The 15,442-nt window shown below is 44.8% G+C and overlaps 1 protein-coding gene across 3 annotated transcripts in view; it reads right to left on the reverse strand.

Moving 5' to 3' along the window:
- Positions 1-15,442, reverse strand: part of LOC120495753 (high mobility group protein HMGI-C-like) — a 53,246-nt gene that overhangs the window by 7,913 nt on the left and 29,891 nt on the right. The window contains exon 1 of one of the 3 annotated variants that reach the window (XM_039695589.1): positions 9,365-9,530. The exons of the other annotated variants lie outside the window; for them this stretch is intronic. The gene's annotated coding sequence lies outside the window, so the exon portion shown is untranslated. Of the gene's footprint in view, positions 1-9,364; positions 9,531-15,442 lie in introns of those variants that run through there. 3 annotated transcript variants of the gene reach the window in all.

Below are 15,442 nucleotides of genomic sequence, written 5' to 3' on the forward strand. Positions count from 1 at the left end.
TTGCTCCAGGCACAGACTGTGCTGGTACCTGCATTTTCCTGTTTAATCTGAATCAAAAAAGACAATGTCTGCAGCTCTCTAAACTCCACTCTTTGGAGGCTTCCTCCAAAAAGGAAGGAGGTGGGAGATAAAGTGGTGGTGAGTTAGAAATGTACCAGTCAAGGGCAAAGCTTCCTTTGGAGCTCCTACACTGTCAAATACCAAAGCTAATCCTGAGATCAAACTCTACAGCTAACAGAGCCTTACAAGAGGATGCTTGAGAGCGCAGGTCCCAGGGTACAAACTCCAAGTCTGACTCTGGAGCTGCCCCTCAAGAGTTTGTTCTTAGCCACTGATTGAACAGGCACTGTCTGGAGAGATGGCCTGACCCCATGCAGTGCACTCAGCCCTTGGTGCTACACGAGGCTCGCTGTTTTCTACAGGACAACACAAGCCTTAGACCTGGGGTTTGCTAGATCTTGAGCACTGGCTTGTTTGCTGGAAGTTTGAATCAGCAGGCTTGTCAGCCTCCTCCCTGGCCCCAGGCTCTGCTTTGTGCCTGCTGTGGTTGGAATGAGCTCTGATCCATAATGTTTGCTCAAAGAAATAACCAAAATCACAAGCTGTTGAGAGTACATAGGAAACCAGTGACCTTCCCTGCTTCTGCTTGAGGTTCCTCCTCTGGCATGTCTGCCAGAGAAGGTGGAGGTGTGACTGCGAGCCTGGACACCCTCACATCCCAAAGAAGGAAGAGGAAGGGAGACCTTAACCAGAACCTCAGCAGAAACCTAAATCCCAGGCACATTAGGAGAGGTGGGGGTCAGTGAAGTTTTGGTTGTGTGTGGAGTCAGAACCTGGCCAAGGATCTGAGCTCAGTCCACTTACAGCACCTCCAGACCTTGCCTTTCCTTCTTGCACACAAGGGAGGGCTCAAGAAGATGGGAGGGGATGAGGAGGCTGAGCTCAGGTGGACAGAGGCCAGCAGTGCTGGCTGAATCCTCTTTTGTCAGTAGGTCTTATCACAAAATACACAGCTGAGAATAGTGCAGGTAGGAAAGCAGCATCATTTATTGCTTAGGAAAGCAGGAGTATCTAGATGAATCATGCATTTTACCTTCTCTGCTAAACCATCGCCTGAGAATTTTTTTTTTGCAACTCTTCACTTTACCTGTTTTGCTTCTTCTTTTCCACCTGCTAAATGAAAGATAACAACAGCAAGCATAAAGAGCTCTTTGCCCCATTGGCCTTGAGCACTGCTGAGTCCCCAGGTCCCTCCAGCAGCCTCTACCTGAGGCAATGAAGGCAGCACTAAGTAAGGGCACAGCTGCACCACGAAGAAGAGTGTGACTTTTTTGTTCAAAATAATGCTGGAGGGCAGCAGCTGGGCTCAGTTCCAGCTCATGCATGAGCAGCCCTATGAAGAGAACTCCCTGGATGCCCCTTTGTGCATACAGTTGGGCCCCAGCTCACAGGTGCTGCTGCACATTCAGCTTTTCTATCAAACCCTCTGATCAGAGGGTGATGGAAAGACTACAGCTCAGGTCTCTGAGATCAGGCTGCATCTGGAGGAGAGGCAGTTAGGGGAAAAAAAAAAGTTTGTTTCTACTTGCAAGCCACACACAGTTGCCACCAAATCCCTGAGAGACAAACATGAAACACTTGCAGTCTCTTTCAGAGAAGAGCTGTGCTTTTACAGACACAGTTTTGTAGTCTGATCAGATCAGATGTTCAAGCTCCAAAGAAGATCGGACCTTAAATGGGGATGACAACAAATATTCTGCCCTCTGTCCAGGTACAGTTCCTTGAGCCTGCAGTTTCTGGTCAGAATTGGGGCTCAAACAGGCTGGTGCCAGTATCTGGAGTTGCCTGAAGCAGGAGGGGGTCATTGAGGCTCTGGACTGCCCTAGGAAGAGAGAGGCCCTTGTGCCTCATCCCAAAGGCACATCAAAGCCAGGCCCAGCTCATGTCACACACATCTGCTCCTGGATGAGCCCAGTGTGCTCCAAGGGTGGCTTGAAGCCTCCAGAGCCTGAGTCTTCCCTCAGCTGCCAGGGGAAAGGGAACAGATATGGCCACAGGAATGGACAAGTGTGAAAGTGCTGTCCAAGCCAGATCTTTGAGAAGAGATTACAGCTGCTTATCTGGAGGAGGCTGTACCGAGAGGAGGGTGGAGCTCAACATTTTCATTCTATTTTTCTCAGCTTGCATTTCCTCCATGGTCACCACAGGCTGGACATGCAGAAGCTGACAGTGTCACTGAAGCCACTGCTCTTACTGACACAACCTCTCCCTAGAGCTCACTGTAACTGACACCTGCATGGAATCCAAATCTTGCATGTCATTATTCAAGTGGGAGCAACCACAGTGCACAGAATTAATTTTCCTCAGATGCAAAGAAAGCTAGTTCTTGCACATTGATTTTCTGCTAAACCTTACTAAACTAATACACTCTACAATGCCTTTAACATATCTGGCCAGCTTTCTAGAGGCAGGACTGCAGAATAAAAATGCCAGAGACTGCCAGAAGATAGCAGTTGCTTTGTACATCTCTCTTCCACCTTCCCATCACCCACCAACGGCACATCCTTCTCAAAGCCTGGTGTGAAAAGAAAAACACACAACCAAAACTATACAAGCATCAGCCCTAAGGGCTTTTGTCAGCTTTACATGACTCAAGCAAGACACAGACAAAGCAAAAGCACCCACTGCAATTTTACTTCAAATTTTTCAACAACTTCCCATGTATACTGTAATATATATATTTCCATGTATAATATAAACCCCCAAACCAATTCTGAGTTGCACCTCATACCAAAAGCCAAGTATACCTTCCAGGGTCGCTGCATTCCCTGCTGGGTTGGAGCCAGCAGGGCTCAAGCCCAGTTCTACACTGTGTCCACAAGATCTGAAAAACCTATCCAAATGTTTGTGGGCCTCAGATCACCTTTAGGTCAGCCATATACATAAACTTTGCAAATGGCACAGGGATGTAAATGCATGATTTTCACAGTATTGAGACCTCTGTGTCGCAGATGTCACCTAAAAGATGTCCCAAATGCATTCCCAAGCACCTGGCAGAGGGCAGGAAATCCTCATAGTACTTGACACCTGATTTAAGTCCTAAGTTGTACAAAGCCAGTTTTCTCAGGAAAGGAAAGCTCCTCCTGGGGGCAATGCAGTTGTAGCCTAACACAGAGTACTGAATAGCGCTCTTGAGGGACTTTTCCCTTTCCACAGACTACAGAGGAAGCCTTGGGGATGAGGCTGCTGACTTGGGCAGAACCCCTCCCTGCTTGTTTGAATGCATGATTTTCACAATATTGAGACCTCGTCACCTAAAAGATACCCTCATGTCCCAAATGCATTCCCAAGCACCCGGCAGAGGGCAGGGAATCCTCAGTAGCTGACACCTGATTTAAGTCCTAAGTTGCACAAAGCCAGTTTTTCCTCACGTGACAAATTCTCAGGAAAGGAAAGCTCCTCCTGGGGGCAATGCAGTTGTAGCCTAACACAGAGTACTGAATAGCGCTCTTGAGGGACTTTTCCCTTTCCACAGACTACAGAGGAAGCCTTGGGGATGAGGCTGCTGACTTGGGCAGGTAGATTAAAGGGCAGAACCCCTCCCTGCTTGTTTCCTCACTGAGGTTACATTTTGGGCTATGTCCTTGGGACAGACACAGTATGACACAGGGATGCTTGAGACATTGCACAGAACCTCCCAAACCATGCACACGATTCACCACCAGAAACACTGCTCTGGCTGCAGTGCTCAGTTACAAAATAAAAGCTTGCAAAGCCTTTTACAAAGCATAATAGGAGTGTGATTATAAGAGACCCTGCATTTTAGCCTTAACTCCATCGCTGTCTCTGTAATAACACGAAAAATATCTCCCAAGCACAACTCCCACATAGCAGCACAGCACCATTGTGCTGCTGTCATGTGTGACAGACTGCAGTGCTCAGTTACAAAATAAAAGCTTGCAAAGCCTTTTACAAAGCATAATAGGAGTGTGATTATAAGAGACCCTGCATTATAGCCTTAACTCCATCGCTGTCTCTGTAATAACATGAAAAATATCTCCCAAGCACAACTCCCACATAGCAGCACAGCACCATTGTGCTGCTGTCATGTGTGACAGCAAACCCAGGGAAGCTTCACTGCCATTAACATGGCCACTCTTTATTCTTTCTGGTAAAAGATGGAGGGAAAAATCCGGCCCAAGCCCTGCATCAAGCAGAGGAGTATAAAAGACTTTGCTAGTCAAGACACCTAAAGAAGAGCCAGGCAGGGAGGAAACTCTCATTCCAATAACTGCAGCAATAACAATCTGCGCTCGTATTACGAGAAATTACTTTCACCTTCCGAGAAATCAAACGCTCACATCTTCTCAGATCTCGCAGTAGATCAAGATATAACACAGCTCATTGCAGTTCCCCATGGACAGTTCCACCAGAAAAGCAGGATAGCCAAGCACTGCAACAGCTCCCTTGGGAAAGTACAGTGGCAGTAACACTCTGGCAAATGTGCCTTTTCTGCCTGACTTTTCTATAAAAAGAGGAACTTATGAGCTACTAAATCAAGTTTGTGGCAAGAGAAGGTAACTGCCACCGTCTCATAAATCATTTCTCAAAATCATAACTAACCTCTCTAGGTGATTTCCCTGACTACTTTGAGTGACTAAGTCTGAAGCTTCTTTGATCTCATGCTTAAAAGTCTCCTAGTTCCTTGCCCGTTAGTTCGTTTCTTTTTTTAATGAGCACTTTATTGCCACCTGTTCTTGTATCACCAAGTCCTTCAGCAGCAACATTTCTCTCTCCTTCATTTTTAAACTCCACTAGATTACACATCTCCCTCATCTTCCCTGGCAGAACAAACCAGCATGTTTGTTTCTTGGATATGAACATATCTCCTGATCATTTTGGTTGTCATTTGCACCCTTTCCAATCTGATCTCAGCACTCTGAGTATGATAAAGATGCTTATTCTCAAAACTACTTGCAGTGAGGACAGCCTGACTAACTTAACTTCACATGAATCTGAGAAGCATGAGCTGAACAACACTTCAGTGGGGAAGATTCAGTTCTTGTGCAACATTAATAGCATCAGCTTCCAAAATGATTCAACCAGCAAGCTATGCCACCACCTCCAGCATGTCTTGACTGATAAAATATCCAGGTCAGAAGACAGAAACTATTTAAATTTACAGAGGACAAAAAATACAGGAACTGTAAGAGCTTCTGCACTTCACATCAGCTCTAGAGACTTGCTCAAGGTCTGAATGAGAGCTTCTGCAGCTCAACAGAGCTACATTTCACACTCTGTTGCAGACTGCCACCCTAATCAAAGTGCCCTTGTGTGTGTCAGTTCTCCATCCTCAAACTGGTATGTAGCTCCCTGACTGCTGAGTTACACTACAGAGGGGGCTGAGGGCAAAGAGCCTGAGCAAGGCCAAAGACCCTGCATTATAGCCTTAACTCCATCGCTGTCTCTGTAATAACATGAAAAATATCTCCCAAGCACAACTCCCACATAGCAGCACAGCACCATTGTGCTGCTGTCATGTGTGACAGAAAACCCAGGGAAGCTTCACTGGCATCAGCATGGTCACTCTTTATTCTTTCTGGTAAAACATGGAGGGAAAAATCTGGCCCAAGCCCTGCATCAAGCAGAGGAGTATAAAAGACTTTGCTAGTCAAGACACCTAAAGAAGAGCCAGGCAGGGAGGAAACTCTCATTCCAATAACTGCAGCAATAACAATCTGCGCTCGTATTACGAGAAATTACTTTCACCTTCCGAGAAATCAAACGCTCACATCTTCTCAGATCTCGCAGTAGATCAAGATATAACACAGCTCATTGCAGTTCCCCATGGACAGTTCCACCAGAAAAGCAGGATAGCCAAGCACTGCAACAGCTCCCTTGGGAAAATACAGTGGCAGTAACACTCTGGCAAATGTGCCTTTTCTGCCTGACTTTTCTATAAAAAGAGGAACTTATGAGCTACTAAATCAAGTTTGTGGCAAGAGAAGGTAACTGCCACCGTCTCATAAATCATTTCTCAAAATCATAACTAACCTCTCTAGGTGATTTCCCTGACTACTTTGAGTGACTAAGTCTGAAGCTTCTTTGATCTCATGCTTAAAAGTCTCCTAGTTCCTTGCCCGTTAGTTTGTTTCTTTTTTTAATGAGCAATTTATTGCCACCTGTTCTTGTATCACCAAGTCCTTCAGCAGCAACATTTCTCTCTCCTTCATTTTTAAACTCCACTAGATTACACATCTCCCTCATCTTCCCTGGCAGAACAAACCAGCATGTTTGTTTCTTGGATATGAACATATCTCCTGATCATTTTGGTTGTCATTTGCACCCTTTCCAATCTGATCTCAGCACTCTGAGTATGATAAAGATGCTTATTCTCAAAACTACTTGCAGTGAGGACAGCCTGACTAACTTAACTTCACATGAATCTGAGAAGCATGAGCTGAACAACCTTTATTGCCACCTGTTCTTGTATCACCAACTCCTTCAGCAGCAACATTTCTCTGTCCTTCATTTTTTAAATTCTACTAGATTACACATCTCCCTCATCTTGCCTGGCTGAATAAACCAGCATGTTTGTTTCTTGGATATGAACATATCTCCTGATCATTTTGGTTGTCATTTGCACCCTTTCCAATCTGATCTCAGCACTCTGAGTATGATAAAGATGCTTACTCTCAAAACTACTTGCAGTGAGGACAGCCTGACTAACTTAACTTCACATGAATCTGAGAAGCATGAGCTGAGCAACACTTCAGTGGGGAAGATTCAGTTCTTGTGCAACATTAATAGCATCAGCTTCCAAAATGATTCAACCAGCAAGCTATGCCACCACCTCCAGCATGTCTTGACTGATAAAATATCCAGGTCAGAAGACAGAAACTATTTAAATTTACAGAGGACAAAAAATACAGGAACTGTAAGAGCTTCTGCACTTCACATTAGCTCTAGAGACTTGCTCAAGGTCTGAATGAGAGCTTCTGCAGCTCAACAGAGCTACATTTCACACTCTGTTGCAGACTGCCACCCTAATCAAAGTGCCCTTGTGTGTGTCAGTTCTCCATCCTCAAACTGGTATGTAGCTCCCTGACTGCTGAGTTACACTACAGAGGGGGCTGAGGGCAAAGAGCCTGAGCAAGGCCAAAGGCCATCCTGCCTTGGCCTGCTCTGACACAGCCAGCAAAGGTGGCCAGGCTGGGACAGGAGCTTATGGACTAATGACCCATCTACCAGAAAACCAGATCTAGGAGTACTCCATCCACAAACTGCTGAGTTACACTGGAGAGGGGGCTGAGGGCAAAGAGCCTGAGCAAGGCCAAAGGCCATCCTGCCTTGGCCTGCTCTGACACAGCCAGCAAAGGTGGCCAGGCTGGGACAGGAGCTCATGGACTAATGACCTATCTACCAGAAAAATCAGGTCTAGGAGCATTTTTTTTTTTTTTTAAGGTGGCCAGGCTGGGACAGGAGCTTATGGACTAATGACCCATCTACCAGAAAACCAGATCTAGGAGCTTTTTTTTTTTTTAAACATTAGAGACATGCACAGCTACATGGGAAAAGGGCTGCTGATTACTGAATTTCAAGCAATGATGTGAACATGAACAGGCACTGTTTCATCTTTTTCAACTCCTCAGTGCTCTGCATCAGCATAACATCAAGGCACTGCAAAAGCTGTCTTGAATGAGCCTTGCTTGATGCACTGTCTGCCAGCTTCTCTTGGTCCAGATACCTAAACCAGTTATTGCTCTGAGAGGCACCATGTTCACCTTAATCCATACCCCAACTAGTCATAGAAATACCACCATGGTTCTGCTGTAGTTAACCTAAGGTATTCCCAGTTTTTCCTCAGAAAAGTGAGGCTTTGCACTTGCCTGTGCAATGAGTCAAGTCACACGTACAGTCCTGGCTGTGCTGAGGCCCTGTTTGTGTCCACATGCACAGGACTTTCCCCGAAGGTTACCACAGAATTCCAGAGTGAAGGGTTCAACCTCAATCCTACCTTAGCATCATCAATTTCTAAGCCCTATCAAAGCCTCAGGTTTCCTATGGTCAGAGCAGGCAAACCAAGAAGTAAGGCAGTTAACCATCCCAGGGATGAAAAAGCACTGTGGGGACACCAAGAGCAGAAAGGAAGAGAGATATGGAATCTCTTCCTGACTCTGAACTTGGCAGGTCATGTAATTTTTCTACACTTCACATTTTCTCGCTATAAGATTATGAAATAGCACTGAAATATTAATACTTCCCTCAACGTGGGGTGGAGGGATTGAGGATTAAGCAATTCCTTCTTTGCAGAGTGACACTAAGAACTCCCAGCAGCAGAGAACAGAGCAAGGCCTCATTAGAGGAATGCACCAGCAGCCTCCCCATGTCGTGCTCAGGAGCACAAAGGAGAGGTGGTGGCATCTGAAGAAATACAGCTCAGGAGTAGCCACATCCTGCTCAGCAGCAGAACACACCCTCACCCCCTTTCCCCAGGAAGCTGAAGGCTCGTGGGACCAGTTTGGCCAAAGCTGTCAGGTGGAGTTCCCTGCCCCGGGAGCCCGGCACAGAGTATTTGAGTGGGAGCTGGGTTCCCCAGAGCCACACAGCACTTCCCACCCACTCCCAAACCCCAGCAGGCAGGGGACATGGCTCAGGTCACTGTCTCTATCCAAGGAAACCTTGTACCAGACCCAGGATCCCGGGGCTGAAACACCTGTCATTCACACTCAAGATGTTTCCAGCACTTGTCCCAAAATGATCAAGCCAGATCAGTGAGACTCCTGTGTGGATTACAGACTCCCTATCACTGCACATCATGAGACTGGTAGAATTCTCCCTCAAGGAATTTGTCCAAAGACTCAAATGTTAGCCAAAGGACTCTTTCTGATCTTAAAGTCTCTGTCCAGACACTTTCATCAAAAAAGCAAGCACCCCAAGCACTGCAGAGTTAAATTGGCGGAGAAAAACCCAACAGTATTTACAGGAAAATAACATGAAAAGCAGAAATCTGTGTCTACTAAGAATTTAAAAAATCACAGTAATTTGATTTGAGAAAGCTTCCAGCCTTTTTCCTCTGCAGAATATCTTGTACAGCTCAACTACTGACATCTGCAAAACACTGTCCACTTGAGCAAAGCCAGGAAATGGCCCTCTGCGCTTCCTGCCGAGGACTGGCATTGGGGCATCTGGCACGGGGATGTACAAGGCAGCAAATTCCGTACCTCAGACTGCTTGAAAGGAGGTTTTCCCAATCACCAACCTGCAATTCACTAATCCCCACACCTTAATAAACCCCAGCGTCTTGCAGATGGGCTCTGCACAGGCATTTCAGATGACGCGGTAAGAAAAGAACGAGATTTACCTGTTGAGAAGTTGGGCAGCACCGCTTGACTCAGCCCCAGCAGAGCTAGCAGTGAAGGCAGGAGAGAAAGAGAGGTATCCAGCAGCTGGGAGCCCCCTGCAGTGGTGAGAGGCAGCTAACCCTGTACACACTCATCTCAGGAGGCTCACACCGAGCCCAGCGCTGTGGGTTGCGCTCCCAGCCTGTGACATGGAACCAGCGCGAGCGCTGCCGGAGTTCTCCGGAGATGGCAGCCCTGAGCAGTGACTGCAAGCCAAACCCAGTGCCCCTCGACACGCCTGGAATCACACACTGAACACAACCACCAGCACCAAGAAAAATCCCCAACCAGACCACTTACACCAGCCAGCTTCTACATAACGGCCTGATTACTGAAAATAAGGCCAGTTTCCAAAAGTGAAATGAATGATCTGAATAAAGGGGACAGATCATTCATGTACTTCCCTCTTTACAAATGCCAGAGAGAACCATGCTGACCCTGTTTTATTTAAGAAACAAAACCACACCAAAACAAAAACCCCAAATGGGCAGCCCCAGGAAGGCTTGCAATGATAAAGTGGTTATTAATCTGAGTGCAGAATGTGCTCAGGGCATTTACTTTAAGCCACAAATAAAAATGGGAAGCTGAGCTCAGTTAAGCATGAACATATTTAGAAAGGAGATGTTGCACAGCTCTAAGTCAGGTATTTTGTATTAGTTCTGTGAACAACCATTAGAGCTCACAAAAGTCCCCAAAAGTATTTTGCCAAGGAAAACGCAGACTTTTCATGACTGCCTTGACATATTCAAGACATCTGTATTGGGGTTTTTGGCACATCACCATTAGCAAAACTATAGACTTTAAATACCTCAATCTGTACCTGCACAAAACCCATTGCAGTATCTTAGAGACAAAAATCTGAGGCTTTTCTTTATGTCAAATCGTAAATTGCTTACAGTGACAGTACCACTGAATAAACTGAAGACAATTTTTTTTCCTCAGATTCATCCATACAAAAGGTTTGCATCACTTGAGCTCCTCAGTAACTTCTCTAAATCTAAATATGGCACCTAAATAATTTACTGCAGTCTGGAGCAATACTGATCTTGACCTTATAAACAGGGAATGATCTTCTGGTTAAAGCTGTTCACAGGGGCTCTGGAAATGTGTCCAGTCCCTGGGGCTGCCACATGCCTTCCCTGTGACCTCAGGAATGGCGCCTTTCCTCTGTGCTCCATTTCCCACTTGTAAAGTGGGGATAACAAACCAGGTGACATCTGGCTTATTTAGACAGTATTTCTTTGGGAAGAGATTAATTTCCCATCATATGATTTAATGTCTTAGGCAAACTGGCTCAAGATTTTGTTTGCAGCTCCAAACCACTAATAAAGCAAAATCAACACGAAATGCTAAGAGAGCCCTTTGATCACCCCTGCAATAATGCCTAATCCAAAAAAATCATTAAACAGTGTATGAAATCAAGTACCTGAAAATTATAATATGTTCATTTAAATGCATATATTTATATAAAATTTATCAAATATCCTCCTGCATATGCACTACTGTTCCATAAGAAAATATGCAAACTTTTTTTCATTTTTTAATGACTTTTTAAAAAGTTTTTATTAAATATCACTAGAGACAAAGCTGCAAGCATGCTGTATGAACATAGTGTAATCATAATGACTGAGTCAGAACTTGAATTGTTACACTTGGTACAAAATGAAGAAATCTGCATTTCATGCAAATACCTCCCGGCAAGTTAGTATTAAACTTGATTCTACAACACTAAACCAGAGATGGCTGACAGTCCTGAAGCACTAAAGAACATAACTAATATTCTAGAAATTAAACTTCCAGTTAGGAAATGTCAGATACAAAATTGGAACATGGAGTCCTATTTAATCATTATTGGGCACATATTGGAGAATAGTGTCTTTAATATCCACACTTCATCATTTCTTAAGTATTTAAGGCTAAGAGAAATGATTTGATCATTCTGTATATAAATGACTGACATTTCATCATTATTCTTGGACTGAGCTCAAAAATTTCACACTTGACAAAATCATCAGTCCCAGAAAACGTGTTCTTGAATCACAGAATCATTAAGATTTGAAAAAACCTCCAAGATCATGAAATACAACATTTGAACAAATATCTCCCCATGGCACCAAGGGCCAGATCCAGTTGTTTCTTGAACACTTCCAGGCATGGTGACTCCACCACAACCCCGGGCAGCCCCTTCCAATACCAGACAACCCCTTCTGTGAAGAAATTCTTGCTGATGTCCAACCTCAACCTCCCCTGGCACAGCTTGAGGTCATTTCCTCTTATCCTGCCACTGGTTATCTGGAAGAAGAGGCTGACATGAGTTAGCTACCACCTCCTTTCAGGGAGTTGCAAAGAATGAGGTCTCATGGGATGGAGAATGTACCATGCCCTTGGACAGGCGTGCCAGTGGCTAATCCCTCTAAACAAAGTGCCTAATTTACAGTTTGGTTTGTGCTTTCAGACTGCAGGTGCTGGTTCCTATCGTACTTTTCTCAGAAAAGCACCCAGCTTCCCCTGCTCAGTTATAAAGTCCACTCAAAATACTTTTCTGCAAAATTAAGCAGACAGAGATTCTTAAGTCTCACCCTCCAAAGCCTTAAAAAAGACCCCAAACCCAAACACTGTTTTACCCCTCTCCTCATCTCCAAATATTAGTACCTTTAGGAAGAGAGGTACCAAAGCAGTGTGCCCACTTCAGGAGCAGCCTTGAGCCCTGTTAAACCACTGCTGTGGCTTAACAGCCACAGCTCACAGGAGTCCTTTGAGAACACAAAATTATTTTTTTCATTTCACAAGCTGTCCCTTCCATCCAGTAAACACTGCTGTGTTCTTTTCACTCTTTGGCCAGTTCTTCATTGCTCTGTGCAACCCTGTTCCTGTCCCAGAGCACCCTGGAGAAGAGCAGTTCTCCTGCCACGGAGATAAGCAGCTCCTGGCCAAGGGCTAAAGCCAGTCTCAACTGCACTTTCTGATGAAATGTCCCTTTTGGAGATCCCATGAAGGAGGAACAAGCATGACCTACACCAGTCAGCAGAAAAGCAGCAGCAGTCAAATCTAGAGTACACAGATTGCTTAGATGACATGGGGTCAAATTACCACGATTTGAGTGACCTGCCAAGACATTCATGTTCCCAGAGAGTTCCATGTATTTGCAGCAAGACCTGATATGCACAAGGGCTAGGTTATGCCTGCAAGACACTCACTAGGCACTTTCCTTTAGGAAGCACCCAGATTTCACCACAATGCAGTGCAAGTCTCTGCCTGTATTCCTATTCCTTATCTTCACTCTTCCAGAAACCAGACCGGTCACTGTGGCACAGTGAGAGATATGTAGGCTAACACCAACTGTACATTCATTTGTGTATAATCCCTTTCTGTTAGAGACAGGTGTGTATAAAAAGCTTCATTCACTGCTATCCTGATCTTGTCAGGACCTCTCATGTGCACAAACCCATATCTCCTAAGTGTAAGGAAAGCTGGATTCATAGCAATTGTTCTATATGTGCTTATTATTCAGACTGTATTAATGAATATTTTAACTGGAGATTAGGCTGAGGTGTGATTTCCACAAGATAAGAAATAGATTTGCCATGCTCCATTTTATCATCCTAATGGAAGCTTGCCCCACAATACTATACTTCTTAATTCTTTCATTCAAACTCTCTGGATGACACAGGGTTACAAAATTTCACTTTAACAAAGTTGTGGACTTGATGGAAGGCCCAAAAAATCAGAGGCTTAGAAAACGTGGCCTGTGAAGAAATATTGAGAAACTGGGATGTTAAACCTTGAGATAGGAGAGCACCAAGGACATGATAATGACTTTCCAATACACAGAGTAGTGCAGCATCTAGGGAAGTAATAACATGGATTGGATAAAGAGTTAGTTTAAATGCAAAAGTTAAGTTGAACTCTGAGGAAAGTCTAATGACTTAGTGGTCAGGACAGCAAAGCACTGGAGTAAGTTATGAGTTTGTGGAGCCTCTTTCATGGAGAAACTACAAATGGGTCACAGAAACACCAGGATTGGCACAGATAGTAATAATAATTCCCTGAGAAATGAATTGTGTCTGGCAACTCCTCTTCTGTGACATGAAGCTTTTAACTAAGTTGTGGTTAAGTATGTTTATGCAGAATCTTCAATGAAAGGGCCAGAACAGGTAATCCCTGGGGACCAGAATGAGTTTTCACTTGTTCTCCATGGCTGCAAAATCTCCTGAACTGGGTGGGTATTACTCGAAGCTTTACAACACTGCTAGTTCTACAGCTGCAAAGCTTGTGATTCATATTGGGAAAGCAAAATAATATTTCACCATTTCAGACCCCAAATTCTGTCAATTAATTACACAGATGATAAAATTTGATTCTTGCATTGGGAAGAATAAATCTTGCCAAAGTAATGCCATAAGCATTGTCAGCTGGTAAAAAGGGTGACCTTTTTCTACCTTTATAGCAACAGACAGTTACTGTTCCTGACAATGTGCAGACAAGGAAGGTGGGACAACTGAGAATGTGAAGAGGGAACAGCTTTGCTGCAGGCAAGAAAGGTGCAGCTAGAATTAGAAAGAGCTCACACTTTGGTCGATAAAGCCATGTGGAGACATTGTGAAAGATGGCCTGGGGACGGCCTTGAAGGACCTTTGTAACGCTAAACGAACCTTCTACCAGCAGATAGCTGGGTATGAAGGAGGACTAGATGGGAAACTAAAAGGCTGGGGTTGGTGTACCTATGGAGGAAGATGTGTATTTCTGAGGGAGACAGTTCATCAGGCCCATGACTATCCCTTATGTTGCCCTCCAAAGGAGGGGAAGAGCAGCACACACATAAAGGGTGCGTGTGTGTGTGTATTTGAAGGTGCAGTGTAATGCATACTGTGCTCCCCTCCCTGATTTAACATGTATCCCATGTGCAGCTTCAAGACACCAGCAGCTGGATCCTCCTTACAACACTGAGAGGGACAGTGAAAAAGGGAAGATCACAAACTTCTAAATTCTACCATATTTCTTATGATCAGGTTGAAGAGCTCATGAAGCCTGGCTGCTTTGGAATGATGTCTGCAAAGAGCCACTGAGCATATGGATGGCTCAGCTGCAGAGCCAGTGCCTGGTTTACAGCACAGGGAAAGCCTGCAGGCTATGCCCCTGGCAAGGTGGCTGCTGCTTACTGTTGTTCTCTTTTCCATTCAATCTTACAACAGACAACTTCAGAAGAAAGCCTTCCCTTCCCTGGAGCAGAACCCAAAGCAAATTGTCCACAGACTTTATATATAAGCTAAAAAGCACTGAAAAGCAAGAATTAAGGCGTGAGACCTATTAATAAAGGCAAATAACCAAGTTATGAGGGTGCCAGGACAAGCAACTAAGACAACTTTAGTCTTACAGTGTAAGCACTGTGGGTGCAGAATGCAGAGGTACGATCACAGTACAGCCCTGGCATTGCTGGCACAGGTACAAGAAAGCACAGCCCCAAGTACCTGAATTTGTGTTGTCTACAGCTGACACAATTTGTAACATATTGTTTGGACAAAATTTCAGAACATGGCATATTATCTATATGTGTCCTGTTCTTACCTCTTGAGTTCCCTGTCCCTGAGGAAAGGCATGACATTAACACACAACTGGAACAGAACACGTTTTGCTTTACCTTTTTCAAAAGGCTGTTGGGGAGGAAATATATAACCAAAATACAGGAGTCTGAAGTGTTGCTCCTGCTCCTTTACCAGGCACAATCCAAACTCTGGGAAAAAATCAGGCATCCTTCCACCAGCTTCAACGAGATGCTTTTCAATCCCACCCCGTGCCAAGGACGCCGTGCTCCGTGTCACCACACAGCGGCACTCTGCCCACACATTTCCCAGAGGGAAACCTGCAGGTTTTTTCCCCATTACCAAGATACCACGAGCATTTATGCTCATTGCTGAGCAGGCAAGGCTTTCAGAAACCACCACTGAAACACACAACGTGGAACCCGCAGAGATGGTCAAGCACCTGCTTTGACAGCACAAGCATTAGCTGATTACAAGCTGTTAGAAACTAAACACTAG

This window comes from Passer montanus, unplaced genomic scaffold, assembly GCF_014805655.1.
Source record: "Passer montanus isolate IOZ18808 unplaced genomic scaffold, ASM1480565v1 scaffold9, whole genome shotgun sequence".
In the NCBI taxonomy this organism is placed as follows: domain Eukaryota; kingdom Metazoa; phylum Chordata; class Aves; order Passeriformes; family Passeridae; genus Passer; species Passer montanus.